This window comes from Meleagris gallopavo, chromosome 14, assembly GCF_905368555.1.
Source record: "Meleagris gallopavo chromosome 14, MGAL_WU_HG_1.1, whole genome shotgun sequence".
Taxonomy (NCBI): domain Eukaryota; kingdom Metazoa; phylum Chordata; class Aves; order Galliformes; family Phasianidae; genus Meleagris; species Meleagris gallopavo.
In genome coordinates this window covers 9,040,138-9,059,364 of record NC_139417.1, presented here as the reverse complement: position 1 = coordinate 9,059,364, position 19,227 = coordinate 9,040,138, and the positions used below count along the sequence as shown (strand labels likewise).

Sequence of the window (19,227 nt, the reverse complement as noted above, 5' to 3'; positions counted from 1 at the left end):
TGGTAGCCTTGTGTCTTGGCCAGCTGGCACTCAGGAGGGTTTAGAATGCAAAGCTGGCACTGAGCAGGCCATAGAGATGGGACTGCTGTCCCTTTTCCTGCACCCAGCCTCCCCTTTCCATTCCCTTGGCAGATCAGCAGAAAGCCTTTGGTCCTCAGGCTGCCACCCAGCGCTTTCACTGTGGCCAAACGCATTTTAAATGAACCCGAAAGAAAGGTTTGAGATGAGGCCGGGCGGACGCGGGGTGCCCCGATGGGCACATCCCAGTTGGGCAGGGAATGGGGCCACAACGCTGAGCTCTGACCCTACCGAGGTAACTACATAATGAGCCTCTTGGAATCCCTCCGTCCCTGCCAAAGGGGTGGGATCGGGGGACGCTTTTGTTTGCCGTAATGAACCTGTAATTATGCTGCTTTTCTTGGGTTTAACCGCATTTTTTTGCGTGTGCGTCGTTCTCTTTGTATTGACAGATTTATGGCTGGGATACCCCGCTGCAGCCCGGCCGTGCAGCACGCAGGGCCGACAGCTGCCGGCTCAGCGAGCTGCGGGGCGGGGATGGGGGCTTTGCATTTCCCCGGCTCCAAAAGGGTTAAAGAAAGACATGGAAATTTATGCACACGCAGAGGTGCCGCCTCTCCAAAATCCGCTGCTTTTGGCGCAGTTTAAAAAAAAAAATATATATATATATATATTTTTTTTTTTTTTTTTTGAGGTCCAGGTGAATTAAAGAAGAGAGAAAGGAAGAAGGAAAAAAAAAAAAAAAAAAAGTAGGGACCGATTAAGCGGCATAAATAAATAAATAACACACACCAGATTTCAGCTCCAAGGCGCTCAATAAAATTACACTTTGAAATGCAAGGATTAAGCAGGGTAGGTGACAAGGTAACTTTGTTAACAGGCTAATCTCTCGCCTTAACAGAGACAGGGGATTTACATGTGACTGCACAGAACTGTTTTATGGCCTTTTTTTTTTTTTTTTTTTTTTTCTCCAGCTGGAGACGGTAGGAAGGGGCAGGATGAGGTGGGACAGGGCTGGATGTTTTAAAGCCATTTGTAAAACGAGTTTAAACTGTTGGGTTGTTTTTTAAAGGTTGTTTTTGTGTTTGTTCGATTGTTTTTAGTGAGCAGGACTGTAAGAAAATGTGTAGCCAACAACTGGCTGTCTCCAAACAGTCCAGGTAGGCAATGCTGAAGATGTCACAGATGATGAATAACTGGGGAAGCATTGGTTGTGCCATCTTGTCCCAGGTGGCTTTATCTGCCTTCTTATACAAAGCCAGCCAGCAGCACATGCTGTTCGAAATGTTATGTCTGCGTTTCTTTTGCCCTGAGTCTTCCCCCTGAGTTTCAGTATTTCTTCATCCAGAAATGTATAAAATGAAATTCTGGGTAAAAAGAAAAAAGTGCTTCATTTCTTGGTAGGATGAGAGGTAACGGCCTGAAGTTGTGCAGGGGAGGTTCAGGCTAGATGTTAGCGAAAATTTCCTCTCAGATGAGTGGTGAAGTACTGGAACGGGCTGCCCAGGGGGTGGTGGGGACGCCGTCCTTAGAGGTTTTGAAGGGTAGATGTCACGGTGAGCAATGTGATTTAGAAGTATGGTGGTGATGGGTTGATGGTTGGACTAGATGATCTTAGTGGTCTTTCCAACCTTAATTATTCTGACTCTGAGATTCCATTCTATGATTTCTTTACTTTTCTGTCCATTACTAAAATGTGACAGTGGCAGGAGGATGAGCCTGAAATGAGACCTGGATCCACCTGCGTGGCTTTGTTCACCCAAACCACACGCTGCCCACCCTGCTGTGTTGGGGTTCCACCGCTCCCTGCCTTCCCTCTGCCACGCAGTGAGCTACTCGCTCAGCCCTGCAGCTCTCTGAGCATGGTTGAGCTGCTGAACCACCCATGGCAAAGCAGGGGAGATGCAGGGAGCCAGCAGAAGTTCAGGCCTTCTCCAGGCTTCTTTGTTTCTGGATAAAAACGACAGTGCAAAAGCCATCTCCTCCAAAATCTTCATTCGAAATCCTACAGAAAGCAGCGGGGTGAACATGTTCTCTGGTTTTAAATAGCACTGGTGACAGTATTTATCACTCTATTTTCATTGCAGCATTGCTGGGGTTTGAGCTGGCTGCGGGTGGAAAGACTGAGCCTGGAAGGAAACCCCGTGTGAAATCCCCAGCCTGCTTTGCAGATGTTGGGCTGCTTCTGGGTGAGATTTCAGCTTTTGCAGGTGGGTGAAGGTGAGCTTACCCAGGAGCTGAGGTCAGGGAGAGATGCTTTTCCCTGTGCACGAATGTACACAGGGCAGGAGATAAGATGTATTCCTGCAGGAGGGCTATGCTACATCAGCTGAGTGTGACTTTTTAAACACCTCCTAACCATCAAAACCGAATAGACTTCTAACAGTGAAAAAAATGATGTGGCCAAGCATGGCCTCTCAGCCTCCAGACTTCGGGTTTATGGCTCCAAGCTGCCTTTGCAGGAAGGCATATGCAAAGCTTGGCAGCACATCTCCTCCAGACAGCCCTCTGTGCCGCTTTCTCAGGCACGAACACCCACTTTAAACAGCGGGCAGAACCTCAGCTCTGAAGTTTCTCCATCATTTGGGCGCTAAAACCTATTCAAACTGAGCAGCAGACGCTTATTCTGTGCAGGAATTCGGCCAATTGTTTCTCTTCCCTCTCTCCTTATACCTTAAATCATTTTGACCTTTAATTGGCCCTAATTTGCCCACAGACGGCCCTGGGACCCTTCAACGCATTTGCTTGTAATTGGGTCTCTTTGTTATTTTTCCAGCGAGCCGCTCGCTGCTTGTTTCTTTTTGAAAACATTGCGGCGTGTCATTGAGAGCGGAGCCGCTTTTAAATGAGCCCTGCTGGGGGCCAGGAGAGCCCTGTGAAAAGCCCAGCAGAGAGAGACAGGGCTATCTAAACGCAATTATCATATCACTGCGAAAACGTGAAACCAGCCCCGGCTTAAGCAAACACCGCACGCCCCTGGGCTGGCGGCTGAGCGGCGGGTGGGCGAGGCGTGGGGTGGGAGAGGTTTGTGCTGGGAGAGCTGGGCGATGGGAAAGGGCTTCTGCCATCCCAGCTCCACGCGGGGATGCTGTGAGCATCGCTGCTTCGTGTTCGGTGCGAGCGTCGCTTGGCGATCCCTCGGCCACGCGTTGACTTAGGGGGTTGTGCATAAATCCGCCTCGTTTCGGTGTGCCGGTTGCGAGTTTGGCTACGGGGAGGAACAGGGAAGTTCGGGAGCAAAGCAGCACTCGCTTTGTTTTGAGCAAAGGTATCAGCCCTGTGCACGCTATTAATCTGGCTGCGGCCGCGGTTTGCCCCTAGCCCCACTCATAATGTCATCAAGATCTTAACTGTCCAAAGTGAAGTTGTAACAGTGAGGGATAATACCACGGCCAGATAGCATCTGCGCTGCCTCCTGCGCTAATGGACAGTTGTTCTGTAACAGAGCCTCCCAGCTCCGCTCGCCCTGCAGCACGGAGACCTCGTGTTGGTATTCGCTCCGTGCGGACCTTAAACTGAGTGAAGTCACAGTGCTGTCAGCCCCCTGAGCGGGGCTGCGGTGCCGGTGTTGGCCCTCGTCCCGCCAGCTGGGATCGGAGCATCCACGCAGGCAGCACCCGCAGGCTGGGTTGGCAAATTGCACCTTGTGTTGTACAGAAAATCGAGAGAACGTGGCTGGCGAAGCTATGGCTGCACTTCTGCCCTGCTGATGGGAGCTCTGTGACAATGGGTCTGCGTGCAGCTCCAGCAAGGCAACGACACCATCCTCATGAGTGTGTTCAGATACACGATCCTTCCCCTTCAGCTCGAGTGCCCAGGATTCTTGCATACATAAATGTTTGCAGAGTCAGGGCTCTGTTTGTATTGCCTGTTCACTAATCTAAGTTTATATTTAAGCTTCTGATGTTCAGTTCATTTTTTTAAACCCATCTATTGCATTAAGGAAAGGTATTTGTTTTGTTTTCGGGCAGATGTCTGAAACATTCCTAGTGGGCTCGGTGCCTCGCTGCAGTAAATACAGGGTGAGTCCAATGGTTTGGGTTGGGGGCTCCAGTTTTGAGCAGTGATGGAGAATGAGAACTATGCTGCACACAGATTGTCAGACCGTTGTACAGCTCTGTGCTCCATGCTGGCTCAGCAGGCTTCCAACAGGACAAGCATAAGGCACACCTGCATCTCACAGCAACTCCTCCAAACCCAAATACTTCCCAGAGACTCATCCTGGAGATGCCCATGTCGTGTAAGTCCTCTGATAGTGCTGCCTTGGTCTGATATGGTTATTCCTCGCTGGTAGGGCATGGCATAAAAGGGATTTTGCTCTCCATGCTCTGACTACTGTGCACAGAGCTGCGGGGCTGTTTGTCCAGCAGTAAAAAAAACACTTTTTAACAATGCTCTTTTTTTTTAATTAAAACAAACAAACAAAAAGACTGAACAACCAGGCAGGAAGAAGTCCTCTTTTTCCAAAATAATCAGTGGTGAATTTGGGAAAGCTGGAGGGAGGCCAAGGAGCTGCAGCAGAGTGAAAGTTAGGTGACTTTCCCAGCAGTGGGCAGGGACACGTCCACAGCATCCCCCCACTGCCACAGGAGCATCGAGCCCTGGCGGGCAGCGCAGCCTCTGCCTCCTTCCCTTGCTACCAGATAAAGAGGACAGGCTCTCCTTTTTCAGCCCATTCTGCTCACACAATGGGAGAAGGGGATCAGCGCCAACATTACAAGTGTGAGCCCTTAATGCACCAGGTTGAACAATGGGCTTCAGAGGCGTCTGCCTTGTACAGCGAGTTCTGACTACCCAGCGCCATGGAAAGAAACCTCATTGTGCTGGCGAAATGCTCACCAGAATGAAAACAGCCTCCTCCTCCTTTCTTCAGCTTCCTAATGGGAAGCAAAATAACAAACCGGGCCCACAATTAAACAAACATGCCACTAACCGAGCAGAGCTCAAGTGGAACAGATGTTGCTGCAGTTGCACCAGGCTGGGGGCCGGGAGCAGCCGTGCTGGCTGTGCTTCCCAGGACGCTGTGCCACTCACCTCCTCCTTCCCACCCATCTCTCGTCCCTTTTCTCCAGTGCACCCTGTCCTCTCTCTCCCCCTCAGTTTTCAAGTCAAAAACCCTCCTAGTTTGCTAAGGTTGGTTTTGCTGGGCTAAGGAGTTCTCCTTCCAAAATGTGGCATCTCTGCAATACAAGAGATGTAGTGTTGCAGAGGTGAGAGAGATGGCTGAAGAGTGGAAACCAAAAGTGAAGCTGTCTGAATCCATCTTTTCTGTACAGTCCATGATGGGGTCTTATTACTCTGAGGATTAAGGCCCCTAAGTCCCCACCTGTCACCAACTGATGCTCCCTCAGCTTTACAGGGATCTGTTCCCTCCATCTCCATGGCAAAGGGAACAAAATAATTTGGCACGTCCTGGAACAGGAGGCTGGATGGCCTTGCTTGCTCCCTGCAAAGCTGTGTCAGGGCCATTTGCTGCTGGAGGAGCCAGAGGGACTTGGGGTCAGAGAAAGCCCAGCAGCCCTACAGGATTGGGTGCAGCCTGGTCAGGTCTTGGGGTCCTTCCTTGGGGCAGAATCATTGAGTCCAGAGATACTGACCACGGCAGGTTCCAGGCTCCCTCTCATCAGGAAGCCACATTCACCAGCACCTCACTTGTTTGGAAAAGGCACACAGGGCTGTGATATGGAGCACCTGTATGTACACAGTTATGACTCTTCTTGTTTTCTACCTGCTCTTGCCAGCGAGGGACCTGTGCAGCAGAGCTTCACTTTGCCATGGGCTGTTGTAGCACGGCAACTTCTGCAACTATTATTAGAATCCTGAAGACGAAAGAAAAGTTACTTCTCTTTCTCCTTCAAGCAGGGGGAGTTGGAAGAAGTGGGGAGAGCCCTGACATCTTCCAGGAGCTGTCTCAGGAAAGGGACTGGAGCAGCCTGAAGGCCACAAGAGCCAAAGTCCAGCAGCACAGCTAGGGACACAAGCATCCCACACACAGGTAAGAAGCTCAGTGGAAGCCTCAATTGGGTCAGGTTTACCCAATTTTCTGGTGAGACCTGCTCTGTGAGCACTCACTGCTGGATATCCTGGGGACACTGGTGATTGATGTTCAGCCAGTGGCACCTCTCACTGCTCTGCTTTGGTAAAAGGCAGCCAAATACATGGTTGCTATGGACCACGTCTGCTTGTTCACCATCTCGGTGGCCAGAATGGCCACGGCCAATGCTAGCCAAAACTGGCTCTTGTATGCCCCCAGTGCTGAGCGATATTCCCACTCACCTGGCAAACCTGCAAACAAACAACTTGGGCACCTTAGCAAAAAAGCACCCCTGCTGCCAAAACCCCAGTTCAAAACAAAACATCCAGGTATTCCAGAGCACACTGGCACCAAGGGTAAATCACAGCAAACCAACCAGCCACATTATCGGATTACCTTTCCCCTAAGATTTGCTTCTTTTATCTTACTTAGCGAGGCAAAACACCTCAGATGGAAAATTTGATTGGAGTATTGGTTTTGACTTCCTTTTTCACAGTCAATGCACACAATGTATGCACGTATGTGACTGCACATTTGATAAATTCAGCAGCAGCTTTACAGAGTTGGCTCTATTAGAACACCTGATGACATGAGCTAAAATGACCGGGAATTAACATCCAGAAGTGGATGTAAAATTATCAGACTTCAAGAAACTCAAGAGAAATCCTGTCCCATAAAACAGTGGTGCATTGTTCCTAAAAGGCATCTCTTTTCTCATCACCCTTCATTCTTCACCCCACCCCCTTCTTTCTCTCATTTGAAACTCAAATTTACCTCTGTTCAATTCCTGCTCTGTTGCCCGCAGCATCTTTTATTTTCATAGTAGCTTGGTGATGCAGATTTTGAGACTAAGACCTCAAAAGACACACACCTTGTTATAACGTTTTATTTGGGTTTTGGCTTGCATGGGTGCTGCACTGAGCCAGCTCGGGATACTCAGCAGCAAATAATAACATGAATAATAATAAAAAAAGTCATTTATAAAGTCATTTTTGGTTGGGTTAGATTTATGCCAGCCCAACAGATGGAGGCAATTCTCTAGCGGCTAAGATGAAGAAATAGGATAGAAAGTGGGGATAATGGAGGACAGTTTGTTAATGTTGGTGTATGTATCTCATTTGTGTTTTTGTGCTGATTCTTGCTCAAGGCATTGACCTGACTGTGCTGGTTAACAACAGCTCTTCATTTAGTCCTATCCTAGCAAAGACTTATGTGGCTTTGATATTTTAAAGACAATTTAATTCAGATCTTCTCTAAGCAGGACTATTTCGATGGAGCCAGAGAAGTGATGACACAAATAGCTGATGACACAAATAGCTCTGATGGCAGAGCAGCAGAGGTGGCAACCTCTGGATGGGATCCATGAGCAGCAGCTGCAGACAGGCACCTCTTCATGGAGCTGGAACAGGATGTACGGCCCAGGGCTCCTGTCACCATCCCTGCAGGTCAGTGGAAGGGACTGGAGCAAGTGAAAACTATTCTGAATGTCTGCTCATAAAACCAAAGGGAGGAATGATTATTATTATTATTATTATTATTATTATTATTATTATTACTGCAGTTTGAAAATATTTGCCTCATCTTCTGCCATTCTGTAATTTCTGTTGTCAATCTAGCGCCTGGTTCAATTCCCATCCCAGACAAAAGCAGAAATGTCAGGATACCACAAGTTGCTGTTGGTCTCTGTAGCTTTTCAGGCCAGGTAGAAGCAGAAGTAGTGGGGATTTCTCATGAATTATCCACCCTATTTCTAAAAGTGTGTCTGTACAGTTGCTCGAGTACCTCAGCCTCAGATACTGCAAGGCACCAGCAGCAGCAGCGGTTCTGGCTGTGATTTTGCTGCAGTGTCGCAGATGCCTCAGATACCATGAGCTCTTGAGGGATGAAGCCTGAATGCATTACTCCGGGTCCAACTGAGCATTTACTGGAAAAGCGAAGGCGAAGCAAAGGGGGAGCGCCCGATGTGACTCAGGGCTGAGCGAGGCCAAGCGGTGCTGCGTGACAGTAATTCCCAGCCATTATTGTAGCCCTCAGGAGAGCTGCTGCAAACTGGAATAGTTTGTAACAGCCCTGAGGGACCAGGGCCAGAGCAAGGGAGATAGCAGCCAGCTTTGTCCCCCTCACAGGCCTGAAGCTCAGCATGACTTGGAAAGCAGAGGATTTGTGTTCTTCTCTCTGGGAAATGGGAATCCAAGGATGCCAACAGATTGGAACTCTTCTGTTGAAAAGTGCAAAATAGGAGCACTGCACAGCTCGGCTATCTGTTGCCCTTAATCCAGCAGTTGTTTCTGATCCTTCTTCTTCTGCCCCTCCCGAATGGTCTCCTCACTTTTGTAGAGTAATGGTGTTGTGATGGTGTTTTTGTGCAGGGCTGCAGGGGCAGGAGAGAAACGCAGCCACCCACCTACCCCTGCAACCATGCAGAGCCATCTCTTTGATGCAAAGCCCCTTTGGCCCTGTGCTCCCATGTGAGGCAGCTCCCCGCTTTTTGCATTTCAATCACATGCATCTAAATCCAGTCATCTGGGAATCTTATCGGAACTCACGCAAAGGAGTCCTCTCTGCTGTGTAATTACAGGGCCCCACGAACGGGTCCTTAAACGCTTTGTGAGTCAGCTGATGGGGACGTGGCCTCAGGTACCCAACCCTCCAGCAATGAAGGCCATCATCATTAGCTAACCTCCTCCAGGGCCGGTATGTGGCAAGCGCTGGAATTCACCACTTTTCTTTGTCAGCCTTTGACAACTACTTGCTTGATATAATTACTTTCAGTGTTATTTAAGGCTCTGACTAATCGCATGGCAATGGCCAGGTTTATAATGCAACAGTGTGTAGCCTGGAGCAAATTCTGACATAATTACACTGTATAAATTCCCCCATTAGAAATGACACTGCATTGGCATTGTGTACAAAGCAGCCATGGTCCAGTCAACTGGCTCTGTGAAAATCTGTCTGACAATTGTTTACCCTGTTGGTATCTTATTGACACTTCGTACAATGATGAAACTGTTACATGACAGCAAATGGGAGCCAGAGACCTGGATGAATCTCTCATTTCCTCTCTCTTCCTTCAAGTATGGTCGTTTTCTTGCCTGGCTTACTCAGGATGATGGTTTGCTGGCTTCTGATGGCTCTGAAACAGAAAGAAAAGCCAATGGTTGCAGCACAAATCACAAAAGCCTATAGAAATCTGCTCAGGGTTGCATCATCTGCCCAGAGGAGTCTTTGGAGGATGACTATGGCCAAATTCAGCCCCATGGCACAGCACATTGTGGTAGGGTTGTTTGCAAAAACAAAGGCTTGAAGCATGCTGCAAAGACAGCTTTGTCACCTGCCTGAGCCAAGCACAGTGTGCAACTTAAACTAGGAAGGACATGCCAAAAACATGTCTTTAAACAGCGGGTCTGCAAGTGGCAGAGTAAAGGAAATGTTGATACAGCGTGGGGTTGGAGGAGGAGGTTTCCAGTCTCCCTATGGCCTGGGACACCTGAGAGCATTTGAAGTGCTGGGAATGGAATCCAGAGCCTTTCTAGATCTTTAGTTTCAAGCTGGCTCCAGAGACCTCCAACATGGGCAGACTTAGAGAAGCCAAAAATGGAGTTTTGAGTTAGAGATGAGAAAGAGGGAGAGGTTGAATACCTGTGTCTCTATCAGTGTGCCTCGCAGTATGTTGTCTATACCAGTCGATTTATGAAACCCCAAGAGTTTGAATGTCTTTATTTCCCCACGGAATAGACTGTTCTTTAAAGGAACTACTGTCCATTTGGAAACCATTTGGTGTTTGTGCAATATAAGCAATATTGGAAGCATCTGTCCATTTTCACCAGGTAAGAGTCAAACCCATTAACCAAACCTGGAGCGATAACCCACGTCTTTCTTTTGTTTTCAGTATCACCAGAAAAGCTGTGATCCAGATGAGCCACAGCCTCCTTCCTGAGCAATAAGTAATGCCCTAAGAAAAAGAGTTTCTTGATTGCACACAAAGGCTGGAGCAAAGCCCTGAGATGCTGCTGTACGTATGGGGACAGTGGCAAGGTCCCTACTTATGATTGCCCCCTCCCAGGGCTGCATGTCCTTGTCAGGGCGAGGAGCAGCATGGAACAAGTGAGCACTGCCATGGCAAACTGAGCTGTGGCTGAAGGTTTTTTCTGATATCCTGGGCTGCCAATTCAGAACTTGCCTGAAACCCGCAGTAAAATTCGCCTTCGATTCCTTTTTAGGAAAAGAAGGCTGTAGTATAAAGTTCCATTTTCTAGGCATTAAATTTTACAGTCTGCACCATTAAAAGCAGCATTCTGTGTCAAACTTAATGTTTGGTCTTCAGGAACAGCTCAGAGGAAAAGAGAAGGTTCCCTGTTTGTTCTACAAAACAGGAAAGCGGTTGCTTTCTATACTGTAAATATGCATTAGGGAAGCTCTTATAGACTCGTGCTGGGGATTTGATGTTTTTAACTGACTACATTCCTTACATTTTTGTATAACTGCCAAGAAAGCTGAATAAAATGGCTTTTTTAGTGTTTTCTCTAAGAATAGCCCCGCTTCTTTGTAAATATAGCAAAGGAATTGTTGATAATAATTCTTTGGGAGAATAACTGGTGTTATTGATGTTAAAAGGAGAAAGATTGCTGTTTCTCTGTCTCAGAAATACAGCTATCCAAGTGGGCTGGGACTTCAGAAAGCCTGAGCATTCCTCAGCCAGTGACTGAGATTAGACTGGTTTCATTCCTATGCCAAAAGGTGTAGAAATCAGAAAGAGAAGACTGGCACTGACGTTCAAAATAAAAATTAAAAAAAAAAGGAAAAAAAAAAAAAAACAACCAACCAAGATTTGCATTTTCTTTCAGGATGCAAAACTGAACTTTTTTCCTCCTTGTTTGCATTTCTCAGTTTGTAGATAATTCTGCCTTCTGCCAGCTTGCCCTGAAAAGCTTCAGGTTCATCTGCTCAGCCTGACTCAAACGTGCACAGCTGGGCACCCCTACACTCCTGCAGTGTTAGGTCAGGCCCCACACTCCTGAGGTTCAAGGAGGTGAAAGTCATTCATTCTCATCTCCGGGTTGGAGAGCAGAGCCAAATTTTGACTACTGAGCCATAGCTGTTGCTGGTTTGAAGATCTTGGCTGGTCCTAGCAGAGCCATATGATTTAATAGTGGTAGAAGCAACTGTTGCATGAAAAACTGAACTAGCCTATGCCACACTGACTGCTGAACATTTCTGCCATTCAGGATAATACTGGGAAAAGAGTTAACCCATCACTCGTGTCCTGAAAGATGGTCCACTTCTCAGTGAGACTTTGTGCCAGATGGCATTTGGGGCCAAGCATCTTGGCATCTTTCAGCCAAAGGAATTGCTCTGCACTTCACCTTCAAGCCTGTGCTTGTGCCACAGCTTTGGCATTGCTTTCTGCTCAATGCTCCAATACCTAGAATGGCAGTGAAACGCATGGAGCCTAAAAGGGAGAAGCATCTCATCGTCTGTGTGAGTGACTTGGGGATGTAAGGTGAAGGAGGTGGAGGGCTGAGTTCCCACCCAGAAAGGATTTTCAAGATTTGAAAAATCAAAACAGCCCCCAGTGTTCCCCTTATCTATCAATTAAAATCAAACTAGTTTCTTTTTATCAAGATTGAGAGATGCCACACAAGCTGACTGCAGTATTAGTGAGGTTATCTGTGGTATAGGAAATCCAGATTCAAATACTTCATGTGCCATCACCAGTGCACATCTGGGCTGTTGGCTGCTGTGTTTGTGTTCCTAGATCTCATGTTGTCACTGTTAGTTCTAAGCTTGTATTGAACCTCAAGCAGGTCAGACCTCGTTGGTCTGTGATGAGACACAGCGTTTGTGCATGACAGCACAGCTTTTATATTGCACAGGCTCCTAAAGAGCTTGTCCTAGTGATGGGATAAAACAACTGCTGCCTCCCTGAATCACTCCGTGTGCTGAAGGCAGGGGGATGCGAGTGAGGGCTGTTCCCAGGGTGGGTGCTGGGAGCACAGTGTGAGAGCGTGCAATGCTGTGCAGAAACACAGCTTAAGGTCAGACTCAGCTCTAAAGCTTCCCCAAAATCCCAAATCCTCTTTTTATATGAGTTCTACCAAACACAAACAATTAAAGAATTTCATCTTCTCCTACTATGGTGGAAAAGCCTGAATGCTTCTCTAAACTTTATTAAAAAGCCCCAGCACGTTCCCTAGGTGAGAGTCCTGCTTGGCTTTTGAGAGCCCATATCTTTGTGTTTGGTGCAAATGAATCAGTCACTGATGCCAGTTGGCAGTGGGGAAGAGAAATAACACAGCCCATTGCAAAGAGGAAAAAAAGCAGCTATAAGCCTCGTGTCTGCCATTTGACAAGAACCCCAGTCAATGGCAGCTTTACAGAGACCTCCACGAGGGCTATTGCACATCCCTGCTATCTGCCTCCACTTATGTTCCTCTCCTAGGGATTACCCCAGTGCCAGGTTTCGAGCCTAAGCACCATACGTTCCAGTGCCAGCCTAGAGTGCAGGGAGAAGCATTTTGTAGCTTTAGTTTTGGAATGTACCCCACTGGTAGCAATAGGCTGGTGGGACGGGCAGGAACCTTCCCCTGGGCCAGGTCTCTCTGGCGGGCAGCAGCTCTCTCATCACCAGCGGTTTGTCAAAGCGTGCGGTATGCTAACATCCTGCCAGCTCACCTTTCGTAAGCTGAGTCGAAAGCATTATTCCCACCAGTGCAAACACAGCGTCTGCCACATGTCTGCTGGTTTCTCCCCGCTGCACGGAGGCAAAGCAGCCCTTCCTTGTCAGTCATTGACCAAAAGCTGTTGATTCTGGAACGACTGACTGCACTGGTTGTAAGGGATGCCAAAACCCTCTGAAAGCTGGGAGGCAAAGGTGTTTTCTTTTTAAATGAATTAGGCTGTAGAAGGAATTTCCCTGAGAGCTTGTTTGATATCTGGAATAGAAATGGCTTTCCGTCTCCATCTCCACCTAGTCAGCACTCAGAGCCACATCCAGAGAGCCTGCAGACACATCTGCCCTCTCCTCTGTGTCGGAGTTCCTCTGCATCTTGTTGACAGCTGACAAACATTCCAGGTGGGTCTGCCTCCAGTGTGCTCACTGGGTCACTGTAAAGCTTAGCTTAGGGAGAATACTGCCTAGGGAGAACACAGTTGTTGTAGAATTCATTTTCTGTTGTATCAGTATCAGGCATTTCTGGCAGGGCTGAGCTGGAGTTTGGTCCAGTTTGTTTAAACCACGGCCTGTTCCGCAGCCATCCACTAGCACTCAGGCCTGGCACATCCCACATTACGGACATGCTCTGTGCTTTCCCCAGAGGGAAGCAGGCAGCTCCCCGCTTCCTTCTGAGCCTGCATGCAGAAGCACGGTGCAGGCACACAGGAGAGCAAACCCACAGTATGAGCAACGTTTATAAACAAGCCTTTGTCAAGACGTAAAGCAGCTCTGCATGTACCTAAAGGCACAGGTAACACCTGGTGGCACCAATAAAGCACTGGCACTGTGAGCCTAATGCTCCATGGTTCCCGTAGGAAACAGGACCTGTACCAGCAGCTGTAAATAAATATCCCACTGTGCCTTTAGACACTTAAATACCTTTCCAAACCTGGCTGCTTGCCTGTTTCCCATGCTCTGCTGTTGCTGCTTTACTTTTGCACGGCAGCGGGAGTAAGGAGCTCAGCTGCATGGAGGCTGTGTTGTGCCAAGCACAGTGCAGGCACCAAACAAAAGCCCTCTGACCGCTTCCCAGCATCTAGCTGCTGTTATTTTAAAAACAACTCTCCTTGGCTATTTTCTTTTGCCTTTTATTCATTGTTTTCTTGCTTCCTTTATATGTCTGCTGCCTCCCAGCTAGAATACCTTTGCTGAGCTCCTGGGTGGAAAAAAAGGAGGATTTACCTGAGTCCAACCCATCTGCACGTGGTAAGTGATGCAAGGGCTGAAATGAGGGTGGTAGGAATGCAGAGCTACAGACACAGTGTTCCAAGCTTCCCACTGGGATTAGGGAACATAAGCACTGCTGGGGATAAAGAAAATGGGAGAATTCAGATCATGAAGAACGGAGCAGATGCAAACATGTGACACACAACTGAGAAGCAGTGCTCCAAGAGAGGCAAATTTCCCCCAGCTGTGCCTGGAGTGGGTGGGTTATACTTTTCCTGTGCCTGAGCTAGTTGACAGCAGCTGCCACAATGGGATTTCCTTCATCTTTGTGTTAAGGAGCTTCTCTTTGTGCACCTTGAAGTTTATCTAGGTAAAAGTGATTTTATTAACAAACAGCTGACCTTGAGTTCAAGCTCTGAGTGACAATTTGAATCTCTCCCAGAGTGAAATCGAAGTCACCGCATTTGAAGTAAAAAGTTGCCAAGCTGCTCTTTGTTGTGAAATTCCAACAGGAGAAATGTGTTTTTGAGGGACTCTGATGCACTTCAGGTTCACTTTGGGGCTCGGTATTTCATGGCAGCTGGTTCTCTGATTATTTTCTATTAAGGACCAACTTCCAGTAACATCAGTGGGAGCAGGATTTCAGCTCTAAATCTATTATTAACTAATACAGCACAACAATGCCTGGCTTTTGTTCTGTTTTGTTTTCTCCCAGGGTCGGAACGTGTGTGTATCCCATTAACTCTGTCCTCGCTGCTCTCAAGATGTCCCACACAAATGATTTTATTTTTTTGGTAAGAAAATATATTTTACTAGGCAGTTTTATGAGAGCTGACAAAATGCCTCATAAATAACCCAGCAGGAAATATGGGGTAAATAAAATTTTTACAACTTTATCATAAACCTGAGAAGTCTTTGGTTCCTTTTCGAATGGAATGAGCGAGGTATTTCATTAAAGGAAAAGACATGCTCTCTAAAGCCCAACAATTACAAACACAATGCCTTTTTAACCTGCAATTCAGTCAAACAGGTTTGGTGGCAGTGGAAAATGTAAAAGGTGCTGTTTTGACACTTTGGGTCATGCTCCCCATGGGTCAGTTTGTGCTGTGGGTTCCTTGCACAGCAGAGCCAGAGAGCTGGTGCGTGCCTGACCTGCCCCGAATTACCCAGGACCTCTAAGGAACCACATATCTGGGGAACGTGCTTAGGGCGGGCTGCAGTTTTGCACAGGCAGATGCAATCAGGGCCCTGAGTGCAGGGGGAATACAAACAAATATGGTCCTCAGGTCTTCGGCACAAGCCTGAAGTGCAATGAGTTGGTCAAAGACCAAGTGTCTGAAATAGAAACACTTGGAACAATCCTCAGTCCCCGAACTTTGCGTGAAGGGGGAATTCATCTCTCAGCAGGAGCATCTTTGACACGTGATATTTTGGTACTGTGGGAAGATGGGAGGGGGTGCCACTTTTATGTCCTTTGCACTTGTGAGAATTCTTACTGACAGCTATGACTGCTTTCTTCTTAATGGTGAAAACAGAAATCTGGCAAAATACATCCTGGGTTGTATGTATGCATGTATAAGAAGTATGGAAACTGCCTTCTAAAGGAAGTAATGAAATGCCACTGTATGCCCACTTGATCTGATGAGAAAATGATCTGGAGTGAAGGAAGGCCTTTACCCTTTCTCACACTTCTGGTCTACCTCACTTGTGTTTCTGTGTCAGCTGAGGATCAGCAAAACTGGAACTGTTCAGAACCACACATTACCTTCCGTGAGCCGTGAGCGGAGCTCTCAGGCTCATCAGAGGAAGACCAGAATTAACTCCACCGCCGTGGCCTCACCTTGCTGGTACTGCAGGTTGTACCACTATGACCCCCCACCTCTCCTCCAGGGCTCGATTGCATAAAGCCCACCACCCTCCCTCCCAGGCACTCTTGCATTCCCCTGTGCTCCCATCCCTCCAGGCTTACCCTCCCACCCTCAGATCACACGGGTCCTTAGGACATCTACAGCAACTTCCTACAGGCATGTCACATCAGGAAGATACTTAAAGCCTTTGTAGATCTAATGCTTTCTAAATAGGAGGTAAGCTCACCCCACACTACCGCTCCAGAGTGCTTTTGATGCCGATTTCTTTTATGAGCACTTTGGGAATGGGGCACTTTGGGGATAGCTGTTCCCTGCACTAACAGGTCTGCAGTCCCCTGCCTGATCATACACCGTGCTGAGTGCTCAGAGCTGACAATGCAGCCAAGTCAGGGTGTCCCTGGGAGCTTTGCCTGTATAAGGGCTCCAGGCTCTGGCACGTTGTCTGGAAAGCACTGTATAAATAGGAGAGACAATTGCTGCAACCCTTTCCCAAAAGGAAATTCCATATTGGCACCGAACGGGGCGTTGTATGGCAGAGCACAGCCCTGACGGAGCAAGCTGCCCTGGCAGCAACTGACAGCACACTGAGGGAAATTGGCTTTTTGGTGGGACATGTGGTTTAGTGAAAGCCCATATGTTACAGAGTTATCTGCTGTGAATCCCCCAGCATTATCCCCACGCCTCTGTCACCTCCCCCCTGCTTCTGCCCTCCCCCCGGGCCCCCACCTCGACGCAGAGGTTAAATAAAATATCATTTCCTCCTGATCTAGCCTTTGTCTTTGGCAATCAAAATGCCCTTCAGGCCCCCATGGAGTCAACCTTGCAGGTCAGGGTAGGACATGGGAAACCCCTTCCCAGGCATTTCACTGCAGATAATGTCATGGCTGATTCATGAGATCACTCCAAGTGCTGCCTTCCGCCACAGCTGCTCCTTTCGGTGCTGAAGCTTCTTGGCTCCTTGCTCCTTTTCCCTCCTGTGACAACACCTCTCCTGCTGACTGGATTTTACAAACCGATTCCTGGGCAGCTGGGAGAGATAGAAGGGGTGCTCAGAAGGAAAAGAGGAATAAAGGGAGTTATTTCTGTGGCAGCATGGCTCTGCGCAGGGCAGGAGCGGGCTAGGAGCCACCAAACTCTGACCCTCCTCCAGCCTCCAGGAGGGACACAGGTGAGGGAACATGTATACTTGCCTATAAATTCAGCATTCAGCATCACCTGTGTGTCACTCCTCAGTTTAGGGTTCAATGCCAAATCACAGAATTGTAGAAACACAGAATGGCTTGGGATGGATAGGACCTCAGTGATGATCTAGTTCCCAATGATGGCATATAACTGTTTTTGTTATAGCTCTTCTGATCTCCTGCTTGGTGACTCTTTGGAGAGTCCCACTAACATAACACCCAATAGAGATCATGTTAGTAAAAGCACAACTGGTGGAAGGGGAAGACCTATAAATGTCAGTATATTCTCTGTCTTTAATTATTGACTGCTGTTATTTTAACCTCGCTTTCCTCCTGTAGTTTTACATACTCGGGTTGAAAGTGCAAAGAGGCAACAGGGAGATGGAGAGTGCTGACTTCATCCTGCAATGCACAACACAGAAAAAATGGAAGGGAGTCAGCAGTGGTTTTGTCATTTGTGGGGACTTGAGTGGATGGGTGTGGAATGAGCCTCCAGTGTCAGTGCCCAGCCTACAGAGCCACATGCTCAGCCCTGTGTAAAACCTGTGTGTTTTGCATGGCTGACCCATGGGCTAAAGCACCCTGTATCTTTGGTGGATGGAGCTGTGGGGAAATGGCTCACAAGAGTTTAGGCTGTCCCGTTTTCCCTTGCAGAAATAGAGTCTTATTTTAAAACGTAGTTTTTATTTTCTACTCATCAGCCTGCTAAATATCTAAAGCACTTAAAAGAAGTGAAAATCAGAGGGATACAGCCAGAGTGGCGGAAGGGAGAGTCAGGAATGGAGGACAAATGGCCCCCGCCCAGCCATGGACACAGCCCCCATTCACACCCAGCTAACATCCCTCCCTTTGGTAAACAGAGACAGGCAGGTTGGCACCTTGTCTCCTGCCAGGAAGGCGCTGGCCCTTTGTTTCCTGCCTGGCAGATGGGGGCTGGAGGATGCCTGAGGGGTCTGGTTTGGGGAAAGCCTCCAGCAGCCCGCAGGCAAGACAGCTATGAGCTCCCCCCTATGAAAGAGCTGGGCAAAATAGTTTCTATCCTCTGATGTGTTGTTGTGTTTTTTTTTTTTTAACTTTTACAAAATATAAATACTCTGTCGTTTTCCTAGCTGAGCCTCTTGTTTATATAGGAACTGAGAGGGAAACCTGGGATTTGGAGCCAAATTTTATTTCTGGAGTGGGAGAAAGCCAAAATCCTGATGGCAGGAATGTGTGCATATCTGAAATGCTTCAAATCCTTGCGCAAACTTTCTTAAAAGGTTAGAATTTGGCTCATGAGTCAGTGAAATGCAAGTTTTACAGAGTCCTAATACGTGCCAATCTCTGCTTCCAGCCCTAAGGGATTTGCTGGGTGTTACCCTTGGTTGCTGTCTGTGGGGCTGACCAAGGCAGACAAAGAAGAAATAACCTAGCTAAAGCAACACAAGTCAAAGAAAGGCCCATAGATACTTGGACATGTTTTAGCTAGGTCTTCTTCTGAAGCCACTGCACCACATACATGGATAACCTTAACTCTTTCAGCCTCCTACACTGCAAAAATCCAGGCTGTTTCTCCTCCATCAGCCCCTGCTGTTTTATTGTATGAGCCTGCCTTAACTGAGGCAGTTACATCACTGAAAATATTCATCTTGATTTCTTCAGGGAAGGTGTCAGTTGTTGCACAGAGCTTCATGGCACATCTCCATACCCAGCTCAGATGTGTCCTCGTGGATGAGAGTCTCTGGGTTGAACCCTACCTCAGTTATGGAGGTCCCAGGCTGTCTGGTAGCAGGAAGATGCCCACATAGCTCTTGGCATGATTTGTCCCCTTGTTTCATTATTTTCCTTCCCTAGTCTGACCTATTATTAACAGACCCACCTTCTACCTAGTGCTTCTGTTTCCCCTGATATATTTGTAAAAGGCCTCTTATTCTCCTTAATCCCTTTGGCTATAATTAACTCATTCTGCATTTTTGCTGCCCTTATCTTTTCCCTGCAAGCTTTAACTGACTGAATATTCTTGTTTGGTTGCCTCCCTGTTTTCCATTTCTACTAAAGGTTTTCTTTTTAGTCCTTAGATCTCTGAGTGGGCTTTTGCACGCTCTCATTTCTTGCCTTCTTTACTTACTCCTTTTTCCTATCTTTTATGTTTTTGTGCCACATAAGGACTCCATCTTCCTCACACCAAAGTAGAGTTCAGGATAACCTCAGGTGACACCTCAATTTCTTAATTCCTTTCAATGCATTGTTCTATTTTTCTTTTTCCTT

General features: G+C 47.6%; 1 protein-coding gene across 50 annotated transcripts in view; it reads left to right on the top strand.

Moving 5' to 3' along the window:
- Window positions 1–14,834, top strand: part of LOC116217168 (uncharacterized) — a 93,507-nt gene extending 78,673 nt beyond the window's left edge. For 37 of the 50 annotated variants that reach the window (XM_085236153.1, XM_085236154.1, XM_085236152.1 and 34 more), the window contains 6 exons: window positions 1,122–1,178; window positions 2,106–2,228; window positions 3,990–4,040; window positions 5,878–6,013; window positions 7,314–13,970; window positions 14,647–14,834. The gene's annotated coding sequence lies outside the window, so the exon portion shown is untranslated. Of the gene's footprint in view, window positions 1–712; window positions 871–1,121; window positions 1,179–2,105; window positions 2,229–3,989; window positions 4,041–4,113; window positions 4,259–5,877; window positions 6,014–7,310; window positions 13,971–14,646 lie in introns of all 50 variants that reach the window. The other 13 variants (XM_085236130.1, XM_085236129.1, XM_085236104.1 and 10 more) reach the window with 13 other exon arrangements.
- Window positions 14,835–19,227: the final 4,393 nt, after the last annotated feature.